At 43.5% G+C, this 27,794-nt stretch overlaps 1 long non-coding RNA gene and 1 gene segment (V, D, J or C); one reads left to right on the top strand and one right to left on the bottom strand.

Annotated features, from left to right (window-relative positions):
- The window catches only part of LOC104671035, a 724,295-nt gene that overhangs the window by 4,928 nt on the left and 691,573 nt on the right, over positions 1–27,794 (top strand).
- LOC115892674 lies at positions 517–27,569 on the bottom strand. The gene is made up of 4 exons (XR_004052553.1): positions 27,397–27,569; positions 26,379–26,538; positions 7,068–7,271; positions 517–745 (listed from the first exon to the last, which is right to left on the bottom strand). It is a non-coding gene; the product is annotated as an uncharacterized LOC115892674 (long non-coding RNA).

Raw genomic sequence — 27,794 nt, 5'->3', positions numbered from 1 at the left:
TTCTGTTTTATTTCTGCCCTACAGTAAGACCCCAGCCATTTGTGAGGCCAAGGAGATTGACCTCATTCTGTTGAAGCAGGATGATATTTAACATGTGTATTCAAATAACATCATCAACTTGTGAGCAAGTCAATCCGTTCTTCAGAATTATGGAAATGCGTGTCTCTCAGCTGTCAGCAATGGGCTTCAGATCCCGAGAGTGACGAACTTGTCAGGGCAGGGCCAGCCACATGAAGATGTTACTGTACAGTTAGTGACTCCATTCATCGTGTTTCCCCTGCTGAGATCCAAGCTCCATGAGATGGTTTATTGTTCTTGTTTTCTGTCTTGTCATTGCCCAAAACACTGCCTGACACTAAGGATAGACTTAATACATGTTTGTTAAATATGTGGGTTCTCCTATACTGGAATCCCAAAAAGATGAACAGATCTAAGATCAAGATAATTTTTTAAAGAATTCTGGATATTTTGTATTTGAAATTCCAAGATCATTCAATAGAAGATACTAAGTATGAAGTTTTGTCTTTGCATCTGGTTATCAGGAGAAGGATATGGATATGCAAATACATAGATATCACACATACCTCTCCATGGCCCAGAGACTTGAGAGCTCAGCTGGTCTCTGCAGCTGCCAGTCACAGCATCTGTTCACTCATTTATGGTCTGATTCCCATGAATCCATAGATGCTGGATCCAATAGGTTCATGTGGAGAAAGTGGAGAGGGCGTGATGGGCTTTCCCAGTCCTGCTTAAAAAATCACAGGAAGCAAGTAGATCATGAAGCAAATTCTGGGGACAAAATCTCTTAAGAGCAAATAAACTGCAGAACATGGGTGAGTTGGGAAAATTTCTGGCAATATTTATATAACTAAGAAGTTTTACACTAGATATCCTTCAACACAATATTCATTACAGAGCTTCCAATCAGCCATATGATCAATACAACTCAAACACTAAACTCATCAACCCCAAGTCCCATAATAGGCTTTGATGAGGAAATTCTTGAAGGAAGAAAGATGGGTTTGTGCGCTTTGTGTCCACAGAAGAGATACTTCTGCACTAGGACAACAGGGTAAAGCCATTAAACAGTTACAAATATAGCTGCCCATCTGGACTTTATTCTAATCCCATATGCAATGCTGTGAGTCCTGCATCTGCAAATCGTAGCATTCATTGTACTTCCTTCAGTTTCCCAATTGCTACAATAAACTAACTTTAGACATAGATGATTAAAAGACCAACTCTATTAATGTGAGAGTCCTTGGAATCTGTTGCTTTAATGCACAAGAATTATGGTACACTTCAAATGTATATATTTGTTAATTTATGTCCCAATGATATGATACTGCTTCAGTTGATCTGTTGTAAAAATCATCCAGCAAGGGAAGTAAGTGGATGGGTAAAATGGGTTGAAAAATTAAACAAGATGAACCATATTGATGATGGTCAAAGTTGGCTCATGGCACAAACAATTCATTAGAAAATCATCCGTATATTCGTATGACTCAAAAGTTTCCATGCTAACCAGTGTTGAAAATATCCTTGTTTGCGATGAGATGTTTATGTTCTGCTTTTAACAGGTGTACAATGTGGACAAAATGTAAGCTTACACTTTGACTTCAAGCAGGAGCCCTGTCTTCCCCAACAGGCAGAGGAGAAGCTGGTGTGGAGACCTGGAAAAGACAGGAGCTCAGGGTTTCCCAGGAAAGACAAGTGAGTGAGCCTGGAGCCCCTAAAAGCAAGGGCAGGGCTGTGAGTTGGGCTGTGGGGGTGTGTAGGGGCCACAGTGTGAAGGACAGGGGGCTGAGACCTCAGGGTTCAGGCTTTATAATAACAATGAGAAGTTACTTAAGGGTCTTTAGCCAGGGAGTGCCCTGCCTGCCCCATCTGAAGGAGAGGGATGTCTCCAAATGCCTTGAGGAGAGAGTGCCTGAGAAAAGTGAGTGATCCTGATTCTAGATTATTCACTAAACACCTTGTGAGTCTAGAATTCCAGAGGCCATTTGCACAGTTAGCACAAGCGTAGATGTGGCTACACTGAGAAGTGGTGGTCTCTGCCTTTGTCTCCTCAGGCATTCAACTCATTTGCAAGAGAACTTTGTGGTATAAAATACATACTGATGTTTCTAATAAACTGAAAACACCTAGTGAAAAATTACAGGTGGTAATATCACAATACAATTTGTGTAACAGGTAGAACAAATTCTTGACCAAAAAATATGAAACACCTGTGCAGAAAATGATGTTTTACTTAGGGAGATAATGGCTAAGTTCATAAAATAGTGAAATATGTCACACTGCTCACTGGTAAAGGTAAGTCTAGCAAATCTATTAGTTGTCCTGTATCACAAAATGAGTCAAATTCTATAAAATGTATGAAATAGTTGTAAATATAACTTTTGCTGAATTGCTGCCTTTAACATGTTTTGGATCCTTTATTTTTCCTGGAAATTTTCATTATTCACTGTCTTTTTGAACAGCCCCTAGCTGCTCTTCATCCCTGGCTCCTTAGCTGACCCATTTTCCATGATGCCCACTCCGATGGCACATGTGGGCAAATAGATTTTTCTAAAATGCCCTTTTGGGGTGCTGACACCTTTAAAACCTATATATGTACAGGTCTACACATCCCACAGACCAAGACTGCTTCTGGGAGTGAGAAATCACAGTAATAATGAATAGCATGAGAGAAGCAGTGTCCAGGAATCAGACCATGGATATGTGAATACAGACACTGACTGGTGAGCTGCGGAGACCAGCTGGGTTCTGAAGTCTCTGAGCCATGGGAAAGTGTGTGTCCTGGGACCAGCATCAGACACTGTGGGGCTGCCCTGTGGTTCCTACACAGCTGCTCAGTAAGGACCATTCAATCAAAGGAATCCAACCCTGGGGGCTGGATCCTATGTTCACTGATGGGCACTTGGCCACTGTGTTCCCTCTGGCCTGGCAGAGATCCCTGAGCAGGGACCTGTGTATGGTCTCAACAGGTGCTTCCTCCCAGGGCCTTGCAAGAAGAAAAGCAAATCTTCCTCCTGTTCAGTCTGCAGAGAGAGCTGAGCTGCATCCCCAGGGCTCAGGCAGGGGCTGGGCAGTCCCTGGGTGGAAACACATTTGCATGAGCAGCCCCTCCTCTGCAGAGGGTGGGAAGAAAAGGAGGCCTGAGGCAGCCCAGCCCCACTGTGAGGAAAGAGGCTGTGTCCACCATGGCCTGGACTCCTCTCCTCCTCCTGCTCCTCTCTCACTGCACAGGTACGAAAAGACCTCAGAGACAAGGGCCAGCACCTCAGCCCGATTGTGACTCTTCTGGCAAAGATCCCTGAAAAACTTGACCCTGGTTTCTGCCTTAGCACCCATTAATGTCTGTGTTTGCAGGTTCCCTCTCCCAGCCTGTGCTGACTCAGCCGGCCTCCCTCTCAGCATCTCCTGGAGCATCTGCCAGTCTCACATGCACCTTCAGCAGTGGCATCAATGTTGCTGGCTACACTATACACTGGTACCAGCAGAAGCCAGGGAGTCCTCCCCGGTATCTTCTGAGGTACAAATCAGACTCAGATAAGCATCAGGGCTCTGGAGTCCCCAGCCGCTTCTCTGGATCCAAAGATGCTTCAGCGAATACAGGGATTTTACGCATCTCTGGGCTCCAGTCTGAGGATGAGGCTGACTATTACTGTGCCATTTGGCACAGCAGCGGTTCTCACAGTGACACACACAGATGGGGAAGTGGGACAAAATCTCACCCTGCTCTGGGTCTTGCTCTGTAACAATTTTTAAATTTTAAAATAACTGGCCTAGGCACAAACTACATTTGGATGGACTTTCTTGTTGTCAAAGGCTCTTCTGTCAATTTCCCATCCATGTTTCTGATGTCTCAGTAAAACAAAAACAGAGCAAAAGAAAACCACCTGATGACCCTGAAGTGTTGGCTGCTTGTCCATGTGTGCTAACAGTCAGGACATGTGGAGCTGGACTTTTTTCTTGAAAGAAACAAAATGAGGCTTTCCAAGCTCACATCATGGTCAGAGCCTGGGGACATGGTAGCAGGTGAACAGTCTCCTGCAGCATGGACTCTGCTCTTCCAGCGTACAAGCAGAGACCTCCCTTTCCATCCCTAGTAGTCTGTTCTCAGGGCTGTCTGAGGCTCACTTTGTCCCAGGAACAAGGCACTCCAATATGAAATGCTGACACAGGTCAGGGAGGAATTCCAGATACAGTGCTGACCTGGCTCAGTCCTGGGTACCTGCATTTCAGTGGAAATGTCAGGAGATGGGGTTAGGTCTGAGGGTAACTGCAGACCTGGGGCCAGTAAAGCTCTGTGTAGGACATGAGAGAGTCAAGGGGAGGCTCCGCCATGGCTGAGACGAGGCTGAGGCTGCTCCTTGTCCACGGGGGAAGTAGGTCCCAGGGATGTGACTTTCCTACAGCTCATCCCACTCAGGACCACGGTGATTGCTGAGGGTGGGTTTCCTGATCCCTCAGGGCCTGACTGTGTTCTCTTCTCCTCTCTTACACCATTGCAGCGTCTCACTGAATCAGGGTCTAGCGGTGAGTCTATGGAATATCCCGGTACAGAAACTGCCCAATATTTGCTTCAAGTGACTCCTCCCTGGGAAACTCTTGAGGAGTCCCCATCTCAAAGTCTCCTTTTTCTGCATGGGGAGCAGCAGAAACATTGGGCATTCCCGTGGAAATGGCTATGGAGGCCTCCCAGAGACAGCCCCTAAGTTTATGACCTTGGACAGCAGTGATGGTGTTTCAGCGGTCCCAGCCTGATTCTCCTGCTCTGCGTTTATTCCCACAGCCTCCTAGACCACCTCTGGGCTCCAGTCTGAGGACCCGTCTGGTTATCAGTGTGACACAGCTGCACCCTGACTCTATGTTACCAAGGGTTCCTGTTCCATGGAGAAGTGAGAGAAGATCTGCCCCACTCATCCTCTCTGCCCATCCCTCCTTTATCTCTGCCTGTGACCAACACCAGTTCATGCCAAGGCTTCTGCTGTCGGTTATATTACTGAAAGCGGAGCAAGGGTTCAGTGACAATAACTCCTTTTCTTACTGGTCTTCCCAGTGGACAGAGAATCAGTTTGTTTTAAGAAGCAAAATAAGCTGCCCACACATGGTCGGTGGGGATGAGGTGGAAATGACAAGAAAGAATCCAGCCTGGCTGGGCACGGCGGGTCACGCCTGTAATCCCAGCACCTTGGGAGGCCGAGGCAGGTGGATCATCCTAGGTCAGGGGTGTGAGACCACCCTGGCCAACTTGGTAAAACTTTGTCTCTACTGAAAATACAAAACTAGTTGTACGTGTTGGCTGGTGCTTGTAATCCCAGCTACTTGAGAGACTGAGGCAGGAGAATCACTTAAACCTAGGAAGCGGAGGTTGTGATGAGCCCGAGATCGTGACACTGCACTCCAGCCTGGGCAACAGAGAGAGACTCTGTCTCAAAATAAATAAATAAATAAATAAATAAATAAATAAATAAATAAAATAAAATAAAAGAAGAAAAGAAAGAATCCAGGCTGTGTGACCCAAAAGTCCAGGAGCCCTTGGCCTGGTCCCACAGGTGTCCTTTTGGTGCAGGTATCCCGGCCATTTCCTGAGCTCTGAAACTGTGGGAGCGATGACAGCAAAGGAGAGTCCAGCCTGTGGGACCCAGAGATGTGAGAGAGGAAGTGGGATGCTTAAGAAAATGTGGGCTCAGCATTCTGAAAGGGCTGGATCTGACTTGGCCTAGAGCTGGTATAGAAGAGAAGCAAGAGAGATGCTCAGCCTTAGGTGACCCAGGCACAGTGGTCCTGTCAAAGGGCTGAGCTCTCTGCAACATGGATATCCTGCAGAGACATCCTTGGGGAGGCTGTGATCCCAGAGTGATGCAAAAATGCTAATGGAAGTGAGCAGGGCATGGTTTATGGGGGAGGAGGAGACAGGTGTGGGGTCAGATGTGGTAAGGAAGGTACAGCCTGAAGAGGAGACTGTCCATTGCAACTCATGGGAGGAGGAGGCCCGGGGCCTAGAGCAGCGACAAAAGGAGGACCTGGAATGACCTGGGCCCTCAAGACACACAGGGACTGGGGTTTTGCTCTGTCTCTGAGGGTCCCTGAGGAGGATCACATACAAAATGCATGGTCAGTGTCCTCTGTGCTGGGTTCACTGTCCCAGCTGTTGTCCCTCCCGGATCCTCTGGGTGTCCAGGTTCCTTAGCTGTGGACCTGTTCTTCTCTCTGCCCTCAGCCTAAGAGCTGGTGGGGCATCCACCAGGAAGCGCATCCGAGGGCAGGGAGGAGTCCATGGGCAGACACCCCTTGTCCTGTATGTGAGACACCGCTCAGCCTCGGTGATCCCCATGTTCATTAAAGTGGGAGGAAAGGAAAACAAAATTCACTGTGGACCATCTATGTATCACCAAAGAAACAGTAATGAGAAGGAAAACAGGAAGTGAAGCCCAGATCTAATAGCTCGTTTCTACTTGGAAATAAATAAAACTTAGTATGCCTGATGTGCTTATGTAAACACAATAAACACATTTTTAAAACTATAAAAATTATGTAAAGGAACGTGGCTTACACAAAAAGGAACATTTAAAACAACAACACCCTTGAAATACGATCCCAAAACATAGCACTGAAATATTTTATTTCAGTTCCATATATGGACTGGTTTTATTTAAATGACTCTATTAGGTTTCACTATTGCGTTGTTTAAATGGAGCATTTAAAATCTTATTGTATTGCAACTTATATTAACATAATCATCCTGCTGTTTTTCTGTATTCCCTTAAAATTCCCTAAACAAATATTTATTAAGATCCCAGGGTGCATGATGCCAGAACTCATGCAGTCACAGACATAACCTGTTTCATTATTCATTCTGATCAACAGAATTATGTTTTTTGTTAAGCTTGTTGTTTTTAGTTTATTAGATTCTAGATGTCATTACAGATCAAAGATGAGCAATTTCTATCATCTTTAAGCCACCCCCACAATGCTCACTACTGAATTTGAACCATAATTTTCCCCTAGAAATCCAGATTGGAGGCTCGATAGGAAGAGCTGCCACATATCAGGCTCACCTGAGGACAGACTCTCGTTGAACCAAGTTGAAGTTTTAATTCTTCCCATCTTCAAAGACTGAGCATCTTTGCTCTTTTTGCTCATAAGTGAAACACTCCAGAGTCATTTGCCAGGATCCGCTGCAGATGGGCACTCAGTGCTTTGGGTACAGACTCCTAAGCAAGATCCCTGGTCACAGTATCCAAATGACTATGACTGCAAAGCTGGGGAAGTAGAGAGAGAACAAAGATTTACCAGAAAACCCTCTGGGAATGTCTCCCCAGGGCATCCGAGAGGGAAGAGCTCCCTGTTTCCACAGCGCTGCAGGATCCACAGAGGAAGCAGAGCTCTGGCTACCAGGAAGGAGCCACATGAGAAGAGAGGACCCGGTGTCCAACACAGGTAGGGAAGTGAATCCATGGGGCCGGTCCCTGCTCTGGGCTTGGCCCTGACGAAAGAGTACTCTGTGTAGACAGCACCTGAGTCCTCTACAATGTACAGCCAAAGATCCACGGACAGATTCACTCCAGAGGAGTCCAGTTGAGCATGAACACTGCCATGAGGTCACAGCAAGGAGACACAGGTGCCACTTTACTGGGCCTGGACCTGAGAGAGGGGGCAGTGGACAGAACAGAGGGAAGGCAGTGGTGTAAATGAGAGGCTCTGGTCACCTTATCATAAAATACTTTACCTTGGTCTGGACACCAGGGGTCGCTTGAGGACCATTCCGGAGAAGATGAGTTGCTAAGAGTGGAACCAGCCACCTGCCCTGCCTGATGTCCTCTGCTCAGGGCTGACAGCTGTGTCCTCTGTCCTCCCCATCCCCGAGACCACAAAGCTCCACCCCTGCCACCCCCTGGCATCCTCAGCTCAGGAGCCTGACCCAGGGTTCAGGGTGGGGTCACAAAAGTGGGGGGTCTGATTTGCATGGATGGACCCCTCCCTCTCAGAGTATGAAGACAGGGAGAGATGTGGGGGAAGCTCAGCTGCAGCTGTGGGTAGAGAAGACAGGACTCAGGACAATCTCCAGCACGGCCTGCTTCCCTCTCCTCCTGATCCTCCTCACTCATTGTACATGTGACAGGATAGGGGACCAAGAGAGGGGAACTGGGAAGTCCTGGGACCCTGCTTTCTCCTCTTTTCTCCTTTTGTCTCTTGTCAAATAATGCACATCTAATAAAACACCCAGATTTATAATAGGAAAGTATACACATTTTGACATTTTTTTGATCCTTGAATACATCACCACCAACAGGGAGTTATGCAACCTGTGACCAACCCCAGCAACCCCTCATGACCCTTTGTCATCTCCCTCCCTCCCTTCCCCAGTGCTCCCCTGTGCAGCCACAGATCTGCCTCTGTCACTATTGTTTGGTTTCCATTTTTTGGAATGTGTCAGTGTTATCAAACATTATCTTCCCATTTGTTCTGGCTTTTTTCACCTGCAAACTTCTTTTGAGATTCTTCCTGTTCTTGCTGAATTGCACCCATCCCATAGAGGGCTCATTACTACTTTTGAGGGCTGTTAGGTTGATTATTCCTTATTTTCTTTATTTATTGTAAAGTTTGAATCTTTTATCCATCAAAAAGAAACTCTTGGAGGGATGTTCATCTCAGGGGACAGGAGAGTCTGTGATGGCTTGTCGGGATCCTTCCTTCCTCATCTCTTGCCTCTGGTTCTCTCTATACTGGAAGAGGTTCTCATATTTGATTTATTTACTTATTCATTTATTTGGGTTTTTAAGGATTTTAGTGGTTTTCTTCTCTTTAATTATAATTTTTTTAAATTTTAATAGGTTTTTAGGGAACCGGTGGTGTTTGGTTACATGAATAAGTTCTTTAGTTGTGATTTCTAAGATATTGGTGCACTCGTCACCCAAGCAATGAACAGTATACCCAGTGAGTAACAATTTTTCCCTCACCCCGCTTCTACCATTTTCTCCCAGTCCCCAAAGTCCATAGTATCATTGTTATGCCTTTGTGTTCTCATAGCTTATCTCCCACTTATGAGTGAGAACATACCATGTTTTGTGTTCAATTCCTGAGTTATTGCACTTAGAATAGTTTCCAATTCCATCCAGGTTGCAGTGAATGCCATTATTTTGTTCCTTTTCATGGCTGTGTAGTATTCCATGATATATATATATATATATATACCATTTCCATTATCTACTAGTTGATTTATGGGCATTTGGGCTGGTTCCATGTTCTTGCAATTGCAAATTGTGCTGCTATAAACATGCATGTGTAAGTATCTTTTTTGTATGATTTCTTTTTCTCTGGGTACACGTCTAGCGTGAGATTGCTGGAGCAAAGGGTACATCTATTTTTAGCACCTTAAGGAATGTCCACCCTGTTTTCCATAGTAGTTGTACGAGTTTACATTCCCACCAACCGTGTAAAAGTGTTTCATTTTCACCACACCCATGCCAACATCTGTTATTGACCATGCTTGCGGTATTCAGGTGGTTTTATATTGTGGTTTTGATCGGCATTTCCCTGATCACTGGTGATGCTGAGCAGTTTTCTTTATGTCTGTTGGTCATTCATGTATCTTCTTTTGAGAATTGTTTATTTATGTCCTTAGCCTACTTTGTGATGAGATGGTTTAGTTTTTTCTTGAAAATTTGTTTGAGTTCTTTGTAGATTCTAGACATTAGTCATTTGTTGGATGTATAGATTGTGAAGATTTTCTTCCACCTTGTTGGTTGTCTGTTAACTGTGCTGATTATTTCTTTTGCTGTGCAGAAGCTTTTTAGTTTAATTAAGTCCCATCTAGTTATCTTTGTTTTTGTTGCATTTGCTTTTGGGTCCTTGGTCATGAAGTCGTTGCCTAAACCAATGTCGAGAAGGGTTTTTCCAATGTTATCTTCTAGAATTTTTAGGGTTTCAGGCCTTAGATTTAATTCTTTGATTCAGTCTTGAGTTGATTTTTGTATAAGAGGAGAGATGAGGATCTTGTTTTAGTCTTCTACATGTGGCTTGCCAAATATCCCAGCACCCTTTGTTGAACACGGTGTCCTAGAGTATAGTTTGAAGTTGGTAATCTGATGCCTCTGGATTTGTTGTTTGTTGTTGTTGTTGTTTGTTTGTTTTTTCTTAGTCTTGCTTTGACTATGCAGACTCTTATTTGGCTCCATACAAATTTTAGGATTGTTTTCTCTGGTTCTGTGATAAATGATGTTGGTATTTTGATGGGAATTGCATTGAATATGTAGATTGCTTTTGGTAGTATGATGATTTTCACAATATTGATTCTACCCATTCATGAGCATGGGATGTGTTTTTATTTGTTTGTGTCATCTATGATTTCTTTCAGCAGTGTTTTGTAGTTTTCTTTGTAGAGGTCTTTCATCTCCTTGGTTAGTATTTTTATTTCTTTGCAGCTATTTGGAAAAGGGGTTGAGTTCTTGATTTGATTCTCAGCCTGGTCGCTGTTGTTGTGTAGCAGAGCTGCTGATTTGTGTACCTTAATTTTGTATCCTGAAATTTTGCTGAATTCGTTCACCAGCTCTCAGAGTTTTTGGATGAGTCTTTAAGGTTTTCTAGGTATACGATCATATTATAGGCAAACAGTGACAGGTTGACTTCCTCTTTGCCAATTTGGATGCCCTTAATTTCTTTCTCTTGTCTGATTGCTCTGGCTAAGACTTCCAGTACTATGTTGAACAGAAGTGGTGAAAGTGGGCACTCTTGTCTTGTTCCAGTTCTCAGAAGAAATGATTTTAACTTTTTTCTGCTCAGTGTAATGTTGGCTGTGGGTTTGTAATACAGAAGTTTCATTAGCATAAGGTATGTCTCTTCTATGCCAGTTTTGCAGAGGGTTTTAATCATGAAGTGATGCTAAATTTTGTCAAGTACTTTTTCTGCATCTATTGAAATAATCATGTGATTTTTGTTTTTAATTCTGTTTATGTGGTATATTACATTTATTGACTTTGTATGTTAACCCATCCTTGCATCCTTGGTGAGAAACCCACTTCATCATGGTGGACTGTGATTTGATAGCCTTTGGATTCAGTTAGCAAGTATTTTGTTTAGGATTTTTGCATCTTTGTTCATCAGGGATATTGGTCTGTAGTTTTCTTGTTTCTTTATGTCCTTCTCTCATTTCGGTTTCAGGGTGACACTGGCTTCATAGGATAATTTAGGAAGGATTCCCTATTTCTCCATCTTGTGGACTAGTGTATTAGTCAGTATTCTCCATGGGGACAGAACCAATGGAATATACATATATATATACACACATACATACACAGGTGAGTTTATTAAGTATTAGCTCACATGATCGAAAGTCACACAAGAGGCCGTCTGCAGGCTGAGGAGCAAGGAGAGCCAGTTCCAAAGCTGAAGAAACTGGAGTCTGATATTCAAGGGCAGGAAGCATCCAGCACAGGAGAATGATGTAGGCTGGGAGACTAAGCCAGTGTCTCTTTCACATTTTTCTGTCTGCTTATATTCTAGCCGTGCTGGCAGCTGATTAACTTGTGCACACCCAGATTAATGGCGGCTGTGCCTTTCCCATCTCACTGACTCAAATGTAAATCTCTTTGGCAAAACCCCCATAGACACACCCAGGATCAATACTTTGTATCCTTCAATCCAATAAAGTTGACACTGAATATTAACCATCACAGTTACTGTCATAGACTTGGTATGATATCTTCTTTCAATGTCTGATAGAATTCAAATGTGAATCTGTGTGGTCCTGTACTTTTTTGGGGGGTTGACTTTTTTAAATTATTATTTCAATCTCACTGCCTCTTTTTGGTTTGTTCAGAGTTTCTATGTTTTCCAGGTTTAATCAAAGAGGGTGGTATATATTCAGATATTTGTCCCTCTTCTCTAGGTTTTTCAGTTTATGTGCATATTATCTTTTGTGTTGTTTGTTTCAGTTTTATTTAGTTCTGGGCTAATCTTTGTTATTTCTTTTTTTCTTCTGAATTTGGGTTTGTATTGTTCTTGATCCTCCAGTTCCACGAGGTGTGACTTTAGATTGTTTGTGCACTTTCTGGATTTTTGATGTAAGTATTTAATGCTAAAGTTTTCTCTTAGCACTTCCTTTGCTGTACCCTAGAGGTTTTGATAGGTTCTATCGAGATTTAGTACAACTGCAACCTTACTACTGACCAACAGCTTTTTAATTCCTGAGAGTGTGACCTCATTGAATCCTGACAACAGCTTTATGATTGTTTTTCATGCAGTAGGCCCTTGTTAGAGAGGGCGTGCTTGTGGCCTGGAGGTAGGATTCTGCAATTTATCAAATAAAAACACGGGAGGTGGGTTAAATTTGAATTCAGTAAAGCAATGACAAAGAATTAGTATGTGTTAGTATCTCCCACACAGTATTTTTCATTTGAAATACAAACTTACCTGGGTGCCCTGTAGTTTATCTACCAACTCCTCCCAGGGTTCAAGGTCTGTAAGAGGCAGCGTTGGGGCTGGCCTCCTCTTACTGACGCCGATTCTGTGAGATGACCCTCAAAGACAGAGATTCTCTAACACAGCTACCCTCTAGAAAGCACGTCAGTTAGCACTAAATACACGATATAAGATTCCCAATGGGCCGGGCGCGGTGGCTCAAGCCTGTAATCCCAGCACTTTGGGAGGCCGAGACAGGTGGATCACGAGGTCAGGAGATCGAGACCATCCTGGCTAACACGGTGAAACCCCGTCTCTACTAAAAAATACAAAAAACTAGCCGGGCGAGGTGGCGGCGCCTGTAGTCCCAGCTACTCGGGAGGCTGAGGCAGGAGAATGGTGTGAACCCGGGAGGCGGAGCTTGCAGTGAGCCGAGATCCGGCCACTGCACTCCAGCCTGGGCGACAGAGCGAGACTCCATTTCAAAAAAAAAAAAAAAGATTCCCAATCAATAATGCCTACTCACTTCCCTAATTCTTCTTTCTATTATTCTTCAAGTGTGCAGACTCAGGACTTCTGCTGGGGTTGCTGCAGCCAGAGTTCTGGAGGAGGGACCTCATAAGCCTTTCAAAACCAGATGCCAGGTTCCCATACAGTGTGGGTTAAGCCAGGTGCAAATAAGTAAGAAATAGAAGAGCTCAGCCTAGTTCTCCCTCTGTCCAGTGACACACTAAACTCCAGGGTCCTTTCGATGCCGAAGGTGGGTGGGCTGAGAGCAGGCAGAGATCCACCCTGAGAGTCCAGATCTTCCAGGACAGGACTTGGGAGTCTGAAAAGGGGCCACACTCTTGAGTGGGGAAGAAGGAGGCATCTCTGGCCACAGGCCTGCATTTCTGGTGACTTCCCTTCACCACACTGGGCTCTCTGCTCTGATATCTATCAGAGAATCTCCTTCAGTTAGACTAAGAGCCCAGGACTTTACTAAAAATAGCAGCATGGACCAGACAGATATGAAATGGTACAGGAATTCTGTGCAGAGCAACAAGTACAAATGCAGCTTAACAAGGGCCCTCACAGTCATATCTTTGGTGCAGAAGAAAAAGACAAAGGCAGAGACAAACTGAAGGGCTCAGTAGGTCTAGGACTGGGGCAGCACTGGGTGCTGTAGGCTTGTCCTTGAGGCATCTACAGGTAAGAGCAACTGGGAAATCACCCTCCTGTGACCCTGTATCATCTGCTCACTGGACTCAGCAGCTGTATCCTCACAGGGAACCAGATTCAGTCAACCTGGCCTTCTTCACCACACCTGGGAAATGTATTCCAGTGACTGTCTGGACTGAGGTTCTATGAAGGGGCTGGCAGACAAGCAGAGGGGGCTGATTTGTATGAAGAAACCATTGCACACTTTTTCTTTTCAACTAAAACCCATTAATGGATACTCTGGGGCCACCCATAGAAGTCTAGCTGGTCTCCTAAATTTGGGAGTTATGGAGGAGTCATTCATGATCAATTTGTAGGAAGAGGGGCCATCAGCAGTAGAGGGTCAGACTGAGGGAGAAACTGGCTTCTTTGAGAGACTCATCAACACTGCCACCAACTCTGGGACAAATGGGGCGCTTGCTATAACAGTCACCCCAAGCTACTCACAGGAGTCTGATCCTAGTCCTCTCACCTTACTGCTTCTGATTCTGGTCCATGCCTCTGTTTTCCCTGGACCCTCCGCCCATGTCTGGGTCCAGGGTGGCAGGGATAGCTCCATCTCCGTCAACATCTATAGAGGTGTAACAACTATTACGGCTTTGAGCAGTGTCCACAGTTCTACCTATGAGGGCCTCTCCTCCTCCCCCATCCCCTTACACAGGTGACCACTGCTGTATTTCTGATGGACTGACTCTTTTTCCCTGGAAAACACAACGTATTTATTCCTCTCCTAACACCAGGCATATAGTGGAGGGGGTAGGGGTAGGTGTGAAGCAGAGTGGCTTTTCCAGGTGTAATGCAATAAGACCCTGGCTACAGAAAATCATTTCACAAAACTCCACACCCTTTCATGGTAAAAACACTCAACAATCTATGAGTAGTAGGAAACTACCTCAACATAGTAAAGACCAACTATGAAAATCCTACAACTAACATCATATGCAATCTGAAAAATCGAAGATATATTTCTGTAATATCTATATCAGCAGGAAAGCAACAATGCACATTTTCACAGCTTCTATTAAAAACAGTATTGGAAGAAAGGCAGAGTAATTAGGCAAGAGAAAGAAATAAACAGAATAAAAAATTAGAAATAAAAAGTAAAATTATCGCCGGGCGCGGTGGCTCAAGCCTGTAATCCCAGCACTTTGGGAGGCCGAGACAGGTGGATCACGAGGTCAGGAGATCGAGACCATCCTGGCTAACACGGTGAAACCCCGTCTCTACTAAAAAAATACAAAAACCTAGCCGGGCGCGGTGGTGGGCACCTGTAGTCCCAGCTACCCGGAGGCTGAGGCAGGAGAATGGCGTGAACCCGGGAGGCAGAGCTTGCAGTGAGCTGAGATCTGGCCACTGCACTCCAGCCTGGGCGACAGAGTGAGACTCCGTCTCAAAAAAAAAAAAAAGTAAAATTATCTGTGCTTTCATTTGATTTAATGTCATATGTAGAGTAACCTTAAAAGGCCCACAAAAGAAAACTTTGTCAGAATGATTGAATGTATTCGGTAATGTTTCAGAATACAAAAATCACCATGTAAAATTATCTCATGACAGGGAATGGTGACACACGCATATAATCTTAGCACTTTGAGAGGCTGAGGTGGGAGGTTTGCTTGGGGTCAGGAGTTCAAGAGCAGTCTAGGCAACAAAGCAAGACCCTATCTCTACAAAAAGAAAGAAAGAGAGAGAGGAAAGAAAGAAAGAAAGAAAGAAAGAAAGAAAGAAAGAAAGAAAGAAAGAAAGAAAGAAAGAAAGAAAGAAAGAGAGAGAGAAAGAAGAAAGAAAGAAAAAAAAGGAAAGAAAGAGAAAGAAAGAAATATATTTCAATACTTAAGCAAACTGGAAACAACCCGACAAAATTAAGGAAACAAGTGAAATTACACCACCATTGGAAAGAGGAAAATACAGCTGGGCACAGTGGCTCATGCCTGTGATACCAGAACTTTGGGAGGCCGATTTGGAGGGATCACTTGAGGTTAGAAGTTCAAGTCCAGCCTAGCCAATATGGTGAAAACCAGTCTTTACTAAAAAAAATTAAATTAAAAATAAAAAGCTACGTGTGGTGGCACATGCCTGCAATCCCACCTACTCAGGAGTCTGAGGCACAAGAATCACTTGAGATTGGGAGGCAGATGTTACAATGAGCCAAGATCCTGCCTCTGTACACCAGCCTGGACAACAGAGTGAGACACTACCTCAAATAAACAAATAAATGAAAATAAAAGGGTAAAATACTTAACAATAAAGTTGATCAAAGAGGTGAAAGACTTTACATTGAAAAGCACATAACATTGCTAAAAGAAATTAAAGAATATATAAATAAATGGAAAAAATCTTTTGTTTATGTATTGGAAAACTCAATATTCTTAAGCTAGCAATACAAACTAGAAGGATTCTGCAGATTCTTTGCAATCTTTATCAAAATTCCAATATTTTTGGAAGAATAGAAAAAAATCAATTCTAAGATTTATATAGTATATGAAGAGAACCTAAATATTCAAAATCATCTTATAAAGGAACAGTGTTGGAGGTCTCACACTTACTGATGTCAAAACATAGCACAAAGCTACACTAATCAAAACAGAGTGGTACATATAAGCAGACACACCAACAAATAAAAAAGAACTGAGTGGCTATAAAGAAACTCTTAGTTACATGGTCAAATAATTTTAAGCAAGGTTGTCAAGACCATTCAGCGGAAAAAGGACAGTCTTTTTCACAAATGTGCTTGAGAAAAATGGATATCCACCTGGAATTTGGAAATGGATCAAAGACCCAACGGAAGAACCAAAACTATCAAAATCTGAAAAGAAAACCTTAGGGAGAAGCTTCAGAATATAGGGTTTGTAAATAATTTCTTAAATATGACTTTAGAAGCACAGAAAAAATAGAAAAAGAAGAATATAGATAGATTGGATTTTATCAAATTTTAAAAGTTATTTGTATCAGAGGACACTATCAAAAGATCTAAAATTCAAACCATACAATAGTAAAATTGCACACCCTTGTTCATAGCAGCATCATTCACAATAGCTAAAAGGTGGAGGCAGCCCAAGTGTCATCTAATGGATAAACGGGATATAGTATACACACACAGGGGACTATTATTCAGCCTTAAAAAGAGAGTTCTGACCCATGCAATGGCATAGATAAACCCTAAAGACATCAGTCCAGCAGAAATAAGCTGGCTTCAAAAGGACAAAAGTTGTTTGCTTGCCCTTATATGGGGTATCTAATTTAGTGAAATCCATAGAGACAAGAAGTAGAATGCTGTTTTCCAGGTGTGAAGTTTTGGTTTGGGAAGATGAAAAATTCCTGGAGATGAATGGTGGTACTGTGCTTATACAACAATGTTAATTTACTTAATGACACTGAGGCATACACTTGAAAATGATTAAAATCATGTATATTGTGTTTAAATAATTTGCCACAGTCAAAAAGAAAAAGATTTATATTCGGTGCAGTTTCTCTACTTCCAAGAACAATAAAAACATACAGGAATGGGAGAGTGTGCCTGAGAATCCAGGGCACCCTTCCTTTTGTGCCAGCCCCACAGCACCCTAACGGATCAATAGAGTTGGAGGTGCCTCATTACAGGTGACACAAAATAACATAATAAAGTCTGGGAGTGACCATAATGGTAGTGGTGGGTGCCTGAGCCAGTCCAGGAGCAGCCACTAGTGCAACAATGGCCAAAGAAGGGGAGATGAAGCTGGTGGCAGTGGTAGCAGCCTCTCCAGCTGGAGAGGGGCATCTGCTATCCTATGAAAATGGTTCATAGTTGATATATCTGACAAATATACATCATCCTCTCTACCTTTCATGACCAACCATGGTTTTCATTGCAATATATGCTACAGTTTTCATTGTAATGTATGTCATCATAGTGGCGTATTTCATCCAGAAGCAAGGAAACATGAAAGAAATGTCCCTCAGTGCTTTAGTCAACCTGGAATGGCAGTCTCCAACACAGGATGAATATTATACCATTTGTTGATAAATACTGGAAGTGCATGATGAGCATTCAGACACCTGGAAAATGACTAGGCTGACTAACATTGTTAAAGCAATGAGTAACGAAGGAGATTTATTCTTGGTAAAGAAACACCTGGATCCAGGGCGTAAAGACCTGAAAGATGATTGCCCAAGATGTGGACTTTTGGGTCAGGACCTTGGTAACACTGATCCTGTTTACGGCAACCAAAAGCAAAGCAGTGTCCTGTCTATGAGTGGGAACTGGAATGGAGGAACTCAACAGGAAGCAGCAGAAAAGAGGAAGAGGAGCTTAGTGCTAACAGCAGGATGAGATCTCAGAGAACACCAAGAAGGCCCAGAGGGACCCTTTGGCTTTCTGCTCAGTGCCTTCCCCCTTATACCTTTTAGAACACCCATTTAACAAAGATGGCTACTGGTATATTCTAACTGAGTCTGATCTACACACCCTTGGTCCTCAGAAGGTTGAAGACTTCCAGGCAGGAGAACTTATTCCTGGAGACCTCTATAGTGACCGCTTCCATGACCCAGCTTTATTAGCCTAACATGATTCAGCTCCCCAGGTAAAGATCTTCAATGGCCAGCTGGCTGACTGTGGTTGGAAAGAAGGGCTACTCTAGGATGCAGGCCTCTCATGGGACATAGAAATGGACCTGGTACTTTGAAATCAACATAAATGAGTTGTCACCAGACACCGCTGCCAGACTGGGTTGGTCTCAGCCCTGAGGTAAACATCAATCTCCCTTAGGTTATGATAAATTTAGGTATTTTTTGGCAGAGCAAAAAGGAACCAAGTTCCACCAGTCCACAGACAAATATACCCTTCTATCTATGGACAAGGAGATATCATGGGATTTCTATTAATCTTCCTGAAGACACAAAGACAGCTTAATTATTGCCTGATACTTTCAAAGATAAGGGTTTGATAAAGTACAATAATTATTTGCATTTTGAGGAAAAAGACATTTTGGATAAAGCGTAGAAGAGCCTAAAGAGATTCTGCATAATAAAATAATATTTTATAAAAATTGTGTCAGTTTAGATGTTGCTTAAAAAGTTATTTTTGAGGGTGATTGATTTCCAGCCGTCTCACTGGAAAACAACTGCATGGTTTGCATTAACTTTGGACTGTGCTGCAAGTGTCTTCCAAAGGATCTCACTTACTCCCGTATGAGTGACATGGGCTGGGACGCTGTGGTAGAGCACACTACTACTGATGTCTTGTATCTCCTGGAGACAGAAGTGGATGGGAGGCACAGTCCTCCATGGGATCCCTGAATAGGTCCCTCCTCCTTTTCAAATATGGACTTTCTGGGGAATAATACTGAATGGCTTCTGTTGCTGTTGTTTTTGAACTGTCTCAGATGTATTCTCAAAGATGCTACAGAACATAGTGTATCCATTTAGCAAGTTAAAAGGCTGAATGAGACTGTGAGAGATGCCCTGCTCATCGTCATTTTCCTTCCACTTCCAGTGACTGCTCTTATTTTGTGTGCCATAAGCTAACAGCTGCTGAACCCAAGATCTTGTAATCCCTCTGTGAAACTGGTGCTGTGCTGCATACTTTGCCAGCTGGGACTTTTTAATCTTACTTCATTTTCTAAGGAGTGAATTGTCTTGTCCAAATAGCTAACATATTTAAAGACATTTCCTTCTGTGGGCACTGATTCCCTGCTATACGTTTCCCAAGGAAGTGGTGAGCCTGTTTCTGACAACACCTGAAATCAGTGGCTGTCCCTTCCAAACCAATCAAAAAGTGATTGTCTTTTGGTGTGGGTTTGGTTTTGTTATTGATTTTAAAACATATCTTTGAACACTAACATCTCTGAAACTACTAGATCTCTAGAAGTGTAATTGTGAAAGAATCTTGCCTGCAGCTTTGACAAAATGAGAAGCTCTTCCCAAATAAAACTTGTTTTGAAGTTAAAAAAAGAATAATGTGAGATTGGAACCTGAAAAGTCTGAAGACTCCCAAGAGCACTCTCAATTCTGAAGCTGATTGTAAGATAAGGGCTCCCAACAGCCCTTCGCTTCTCATGATTCCCTGGAAGGACTCACATAACTCACTGAAAACTGTGACATTCATTAATATAATTTTTCTACAGCAAAAGAATACAGATTAAAATAACTCAAGGGAAGAGGCACATGGGCAGAGTTCAGGAGAATTCCAAGCACAAGCATCCAGTTGTCCTCTCCCAGTGGAGTAATAGACAATGTTGCATTCTGCTGGCAACAATGTGTGATTCTATGTAGGAAGCATTGCCAACCAGCAAAGCTTACCCAGGCTTGGTGTCCAGGGGACTTTTGAGTGAGGGGGTGGGTGAGAGTGGGGTTGTTATGTAGAGCTTGATGATCATCCTCATGGCTCACTTGAGTTTCCACTGAATTGACAAAGGAACTCCAACCTTCCATCTTTGGTCATTTTCTTTTTAAAAATTCTCTAAAGTAAATTATTTAAAAAATTCTCACTTAAACCAGCTGTTCATTTAATATAATGCTCAACACAAATAGTTTCAAAAAGTCAGTTATGTCATTAAAACAATTGTTTAGTCATTCAAACATTCAGATAACAATGAACACCATGTAGCACTAAAATCGAACTAGTCACAGGGGCAGGATTTCAGCAACAGCAAGAGAAAGTAGAACAAATAGGAATGAGCAAAGAATAGACAAGTAATGGGTGTGAATTGACCTGGAAAATATTGTGGCGATGTCCAAAGATAGATCAATAGTTGTTTGTTAAACAAGTGAAAGACCACGCATTCTCAGTCCAGGAGAGCCACCAGGGGGCGGTCGGGGTCTCTTGGATTGTAAGAGGCTCAAGAGAGTCAAACTGAATGAACCCTGCACAGTTGCCCACTGACTCATGTAAATGTTAGAGCAGCTGCTTCCTCCCACAGGGCAAATCCACAGCACACAGCCACCCTGGGCTGGCCCCTCACAGTGTAGCTGCTCTCAGAACTGTGCACCTAGGTGATAAAGGCAGTAAAGATTTGCATAAAGCAGCACACAACACACCCCCTCCCTGCACAGAGCTCAATAGGAGATAAAGAGCCATCAGAATCCAGCCCCAGCTCTGGAGCCAGGGGTCTCTTCCAATATCAGCACCATGGCCTGGACTCTGCTCCTCCTCCAGTTCCTCCTCACTTGCTGCCCAGGTTAAGAGAGATTTCAAATACCAGCCTTTGGAGGGATCCCTTTTTCTCCCTTCTAATTTCTAACATGTGTTTGTTTTTTTGTTTCAGGGTCCAATTCTCAGGCTGTAGTGACTCAGGAGCCCTCACTGACTGTGTCCCCAGGAGGGACAGTCACTCTCACCTGTGGTTCCAGCACTGGAGCAGTCACCAGTGGTAACTATCCACACTGGTTCCAGCAGAAGCCTGGACAAGCCCCCAAGACACTGATTTATGATACAAACAACAAGCTCTCCTGGACCCCTGCCCGGTTCTCAGGCTCCCTCGCTGAGGGCAAAGCTGCCCTGACACTGTCAGGTGCGCAGCCTGAGGACGAGGCTGAGTATTACTGCTTGCTGTACTATAGTGATACTCAGCACAGTGACAGACTCATAAGAGGAACCAAGACATAAACCTCCCTAGGCCCTTGTGATGTGGAGATCACTTGATCAGACACGCCACCTCTCATGGCAGCCTACATGTGGACCAGTCACAGGGGAAGGGAAGGATTTGAATTGATTCCTATTTCTGCTTAAGCCCTGAAGTGCAGGAAATGTGAGAATGATTTGGGAGTTACTGGATCCAGAAAAAAAAAAAAAGAAGAGTTAATTGTTTTATATTCCAAAAGGAACACTAACAGCTGGATCAGATCTAAAGGTTGAGCCTAAATATATTTCCTCTGGAAAGAAGCTTCTTCAAAGTATGGGCTTTCTGAGCTAAGAGTAAAGACAAGAAACTGTTCTTTTTGTATATTACCTAAGTTTGCTTTATTGAGTTACTTTCAAAGCAATACATGCCTATTATATAAAATAAGAATATTAAAAACCACCAAGTTCACTGCAAAACTATCTCATCGCATCCAAACACTGCATGTTCTCACTCATAGGTGGGAACTGAACAATGAGATCACTTGGACTCAGGAAGGGGAACATCACACACCGGGGCCTATCATGGGGAGGGGGTAGGGGGGAGGGATTGCATTGGGAGTTATACCTGATGTAAATGACGAGTTGATGGGTGCTGACGAGTTGATGGGTGCAGCACACCAACATGGCACAAGTATACATATGTAACAAACTTGCACGTTATGCACATGTACCCTAGAACTTAAAGTATAATAATAATAAAATAAAATAAAATAAAAAACTATCTCATCGCAAACAATCAACATAAGTACATTTCTTCGTTTGGAAGCATTCTTTCATTATTGTTCTCAATATTTCCGCAGAGGTGATCAAACCTTGTGATTTTTTTTTCTGATTTTACACATCTTTTAAGGTTAATGTGAGTAGTGTTCCATTCTTCAAAAGGATAAAATATTTGAATGATTTTTAATTTTTAAAAATGTTTTATTATACTTTAAGTTCCGGGGTACATGTGCACAATGTGCAGGTTTGCTAATTTTATTTTGATTTGAGTACCAATGAAAAAATATAGTTATATAGGTAATTGCAATTGTTAAATTTTCAGAAAAAGATGGGATATTGTGTTATTATTAAAACATGCCTGGTTATTTCTATAGGTTTAGTTCGGTAAGGGAAAATGCCTGCAATTTTCAATGGAAAGACTGGAGTACCTTATGCCTGACTCCACAATACACAACCTAGAGAAACAAGGGTTTCCAGCTCATGTTTGCTGGAGCATAATAGATTCAGTTATGAGGAACAATTTATATGCAAAACTATTTCAATGTCTTCATGCATGTGTTGGAACAGTACATCTCCAATTTTATTGTGCATACAAATTATCCGGGGATCTTACAAAATGCAGTTTCTGATTGAATGAGTTTGAATTGTTGATGCAGTTTCTGCATTTCCAAGGTGTGCCCGCCACAGAAAATCCACATATATGTTTCAATAGTAATAAGTCCAGCCAGGAGCAGAGGCTCACGTGTGTAATCCTAGTACTTTGGGAGGCTGAGGCAGGAAGATGACTTGAGGCCAGGAGTTTGAGACCAGCCAAGGTCAACAGAGCAAGATCTTTTCTCTAAGGTTGTATTTTTTTAATATGAAAAAGGAATTAGCTGGGTATTGTGCTACAGGCTTGTAGTCCTATATACTAAGGAGGCTGAGGCAGGAGAAGAGCTTTAGCCCAGGAGTTAAAAGCTGCAGTGAGTCATGATCATGACACTGCACTCCGGCCTGGGTGGCAGAGTGAGATCTTGTTGCTAGTAATAATAATAATAATAAGTCCATAAGAATAGTATAAAATAAAGAGAACCCTTGGCAGACAGGAGCTGAAGTAAAATCACTGACATAGGGAATTAATGAGCTTGGATGATAGAAGCACCCCACACTCCATGGAGGGAGATGACCAGGGAGGACAGCGGCAAAGCTGGGAGAGGCTTCCCTTTCTTTACAAACAAAACCAAAAGCAAACAGACAACAAACCTGACCTCCCCTCTGGCTCCCGTCCAACATTCTTACTGGCTTCTCTTCCATTCTTTTCTATAGTGTAGCCCATCCTTAGGCTCTCCCCTTCCGCATCTCTGATTCCTGAATTCCCTTCCGGGGTCTCTCTCCTTTTCCTACCACCACTTCTCCCCTCTGACTTCCTGAGCTAATTATCAAGCATTTTATAATAGAAAACTCATTGCATTTTTCTAGATCTGTCCTTGAAAGATGACAGTCATATTTTTATTCTTTTTCTTGAATGTCTCTGATACCTTTAGTTCTGAAGATACCCGAAGTTTTGGTTGATTCTCTTTCTTCACCTCAGCCGGGTCCTCCTCCTCCTCCTTCCTGGGCTTCTCGGTGTGTCCAGTGAATCCAGTGAACCACACAAATATGCTAATCAGTTCTCCCCAGCCCCCACCACTCTGTCTTGTGTGCTGATCTAGCGAGGAATTAAATAGGAAGAGAGACCCTTGGGTTTCTGTGCAGCCTGGGAAGTGAGTTCATGGCTGGACTCAGCTGGGACACCAGACACCTGGTGTCTGTTGATGGTTAGTGGTCCCGGGGTCCTGCAGCAGCTGTGCCCTCCCAGGGTGCCTTGAGAGTCACTGACCATGCTCTCCTACCTCCCACTCACCTCTCCTCAAGGAGGACAACCAGACTCAGCATCCTTTGTGAGGGGTACAGCCAGAGATCAGCATAGATTTACATTCAGACCTTTCCCCTAAAAGATGCCATGGAAGAGGGGCTGTCCCCCCTAATCTGTGTGGCTCAGGAAGCAGAGCCCTAGAGACATCTCTACCATGGAGAAGACCCCTCCTCTTCTCCCTCCTCATTCTGTGCACAGGTGGCTAGGGACAGAAAGGCAGGGACTGGCACTGGGAGGACCAGGGCTCTGTCTTGCTCCCCTGACTCACAGAGTCACCTCCCACATCCTGTGTCTCTCTCCTGACTCTCAGGGCTCTGGGCAGTCAGGGCTCACTTGGTAGCCTGCAGAGTCTGTCTGTGATGAAACCAGTCACCATCTCCTGGAAGCAGCAGCAAAAAGGTTCTTGGAATTGTGTCCTGGTACCAACAATGACAAGAAACTGCCTCCAAACCTCTGATTTATAGAAGCAAATATCTGCCTTCAAGGATCCAGGATGGATGCTCAGGCTACCAGTTTGGCAAGGAGGCCTTCCCAAGCACCTCTGGGTTCCAGGCTGAGGATAACGCTGATCTCAACTATTGGCTTCAGATAGCCCCCTGGAGGCACTGTTTGTGCTGCAGTGTGGGGGAGTGAGACAGGAACATGTCAGGTCTCCTAGGAGCATAACCTAACTGCAGCACCACATACAACCAGGACAGCTGGGCTGTTTACCATTTGTGTGCGTGTTTGCTGGTGCTGCTGCTAACCAGTGTCCAAGGCTCAGATTAGGGACAGTGATCTAGAGAATGCTGCTTTGTTTTCTCAGGGCCAGACTTTAGAGAGACCCCTTAGCCACAGCACTGTCAGACTGCCTCAGAACAACCAGAAAGTCCTTGATTTCTGGAACAGGCTGCCCTGGAAACAGAGTCATGATAGGCCAGGGCAAGCAGGGACAGAATCCAGCTGAGTCTGTCTCAGGCACATGCATTAATAAAGATCTCTGTTTTTCCTTATTGTTTATTGAACACCTACTATGTGCCAGGGTCAGGTCTAGTGCTAAAGGTACAGAGGTGACAAGAGAGACAGGGATCCTGTCTTCACAGGACTGACACCAAGCAGAAATGTGAGGGCCAGCAAGTCAATAGGAAAAAGGTATATTGTGGTGTATCCAAGAGGGGACACTGGCCAGAGCGGGGAGAGCAATAGGAAGCCCTTAGGGAGTTGTAAGCAAGGAAGACACAGACCCTGATTTGAGACTGAGGAGAAAAGTCCAGCTTCTCCAAAGAAGGTGAAAAAGGAGGGGAGAGAGTGAAAGTGGAGGGTCTAATTAGGAGATGGTAACTTTGTCCTCATGAGAGATGAGGTTTCCAGCAAGTGATGCAGCAGCTAAGCTGGAAAAATATGCGTGACCCACATTGGTGTGTGTAAGACTAAAGGAAAGAGGTCACTAGGTTGAAACCTGACCTTGTTCCTGTGATAAGAAGCCTGAACAACATCCTCCGCTGCTACTGAGTGCCTCACACACCGTTTTTCTTTGGGTATTTCCTGGACTCAGGACTCATTGCTTCCCTTCTTAATTCAGTGACATTATTTTCAAACATGACTTGCACACCCAGGAGAGACCTGGCTCCTTCTATGGACAAAGCACTGAGAATCAGGACAGTCGTTCACAGCACATGGGATGAGTTCCTCACACACTAACGGTGCTGCTGTAAAGCTCGTGATCAAACCTCCCCGGAGCTACCTCAGAACCATGAGAAGGGAGGTGTCAGTGCGAGGTGTTTCACATTGAGGGTACGCTAATTTGCAGTGTTGTCCAGTCCCTCCCAGGCATTTTTACCAACCCTCTGTTTACCTACTTTTCATCCCTGCCTCCTTCCGGGGCAGGAGCTTCCGGGCCTTGGTGTCTGCTGCTCTGTCTCCATCACAAACAGAGCAGTAGGGAGGTTATCTGATAATGAAGTTCCCTCCTCTACTCAGTTGTCTGGTTCCCCTAGGAATTCTTTGGTTGATGAGAATGTTCTGTTTTATTTCTGCCCTACAGTAAGACCCCAGCCATTTGTGAGGCAAGGAGTTTGACCTCATTCTGTTGAAGCAGGATGATATTTAACATGTTATTCAAATAACATCATCAACTTGTGAGCAGTCAATCCGTTCTTCAGAATTATGGAAATGCGTGTCTCTCAGCTGTCAGCAATGGGCTTCAGATCCGAGAGTGACGAACTTGTCAGGGCAGGGCCAGCCACATGAAGATTTTCTGTACAGTTATGACTCATTCAGCGTGTTTCCCCTGCGAGATCCAAGCTCCATGAGATGGTTATTGTTCTTGTTTTCTGTCTTGTCATTGCCCAAAACACTGCCTGACACTAAGGATAGACTTAATACATGTTTGTTAAATATGTGGGTTTTCTCCTATACTGGAATCCCAAAAGATGAACAGTATAGATCAAGATAATTTTTTAAAAATTCTGGATATTTTGTATTCAAGATCATTCAATAGAAGATACTAAGTATGAAGTTTTGTCTTTGCATCTGGTTATCAGGAGAAGGATAGGATATGAAATACATAGATATCACACATACCTCCCATGGCCCAGAGACTTGAGAGCTCAGCTGGTCTCTGCAGCTGCCAGTCACAGCATCTGTTCACTCATTTATGGTCTGATTCCCATGAATCCATTGATGCTGGATCCAATAGGTTCATGTGGAGAAAGTGGAGGGGGCGTGATGGGCTTTCCCAGTCCTGCTTAAAAAATCACAGGAAGCAAGTAGATGATGAAGCAAATTCTGGGGACAAAATCTCTTAAGAGCAAATAAACTACAGAACATGGGTGAGTTGGGAAAATGTCTGGCAATATTTATGTAACTAAGAAGTTTTACACTAGATATCCTTCAACACAATATTCATTACAGAGCTTCCAATCAGCCATGTGATCAATGCAATTCAAACATTAAACTCATCAACCCCAAGTCCCATCATAGACTTTGATGGGGAAATTCTTGAAGGAAGAATGATGGGTTTGTGAGCTCTGTGTCCACAGAAGAGATATTTCTGCACTAGGAGGACTGGCTAAAGCCACTAAATAATTATGAATGTAGGTCCATCTGTACTTATTCTAATCCAATATGCAATACTGTGAGTCCTGCATCTGCAAATCGTAGCATTCATTGTACTTCCTTCAGTCTCCCAATTATTACAATAAATTAATTTTAAACATAAAGGATTAAAAGACAACTCTATTAACGTGAGAGTCCTTGGAATCTGTTGCTTTAATGCACAAGAATTATGGTACACTTCAAATGTATATATTTGTTAATTTATGTACCAATGATATGATACTGCTTCGTTGATCTGTTGTAAAAATCATCCAGCGGGAATAAGTGGATGGGTAAAATGGGTTGAAAAATTAAACAAGATGAACCATATTGATGATGGTCAAATTTGGCTCATGGGCACAAACAATTCATTAGAAAATCATCCGTATATTCGTATGACTCAAAAGTTTCCATGCTAACCAGTGTTGAAAATATCCTTGTTTGCGATGAGATGTTTATGTTCTGCTTTTAACAGGTGTACAAGGTGGACAAAATGTAAGCTTACACTTTGACTTCAAGCAGGAGCCTGTCTTCCCCAACAGGCAGAGGAGAAGCTGGTGTGGAGAACCTGGAAAAGACAGGAGCTCAGAGTTTCCCAGGAAAGACAAGTGAGTGAGCGTGGAGCCCTAAAAGCAAGGGCAGGGGCTGTGAGTTGGGCTGTGGGGGTGTGCAGGGGCCACAGTGTGAAGGACAGGGGGCTGAGACCTCAGGGTTCAGGCTTTATAATAACAATGAGAAGTTACTTAAGGTCTTTAGCCAGGGATTGCCCTGCATGCCCCATCTGAAGGAGAGGGATGCCTCCAAATGCCTTCAGGAGAGAGTGCCTGAGAAAAGTGAGTGATCCTGATTCTAGATTATTCACTAAACACCTTGTGAGTCTAGAATTCCAGAGGCCATTTGCAC

The sequence above is a fragment of the Rhinopithecus roxellana genome, chromosome 13 (assembly GCF_007565055.1).
Source record: "Rhinopithecus roxellana isolate Shanxi Qingling chromosome 13, ASM756505v1, whole genome shotgun sequence".
NCBI classification, from domain to species: Eukaryota; Metazoa; Chordata; class Mammalia; order Primates; family Cercopithecidae; genus Rhinopithecus; species Rhinopithecus roxellana.
The sequence above is the reverse complement of the archived record's forward strand: the minus strand, read 5'-3'. Positions and strand labels throughout refer to the sequence as shown.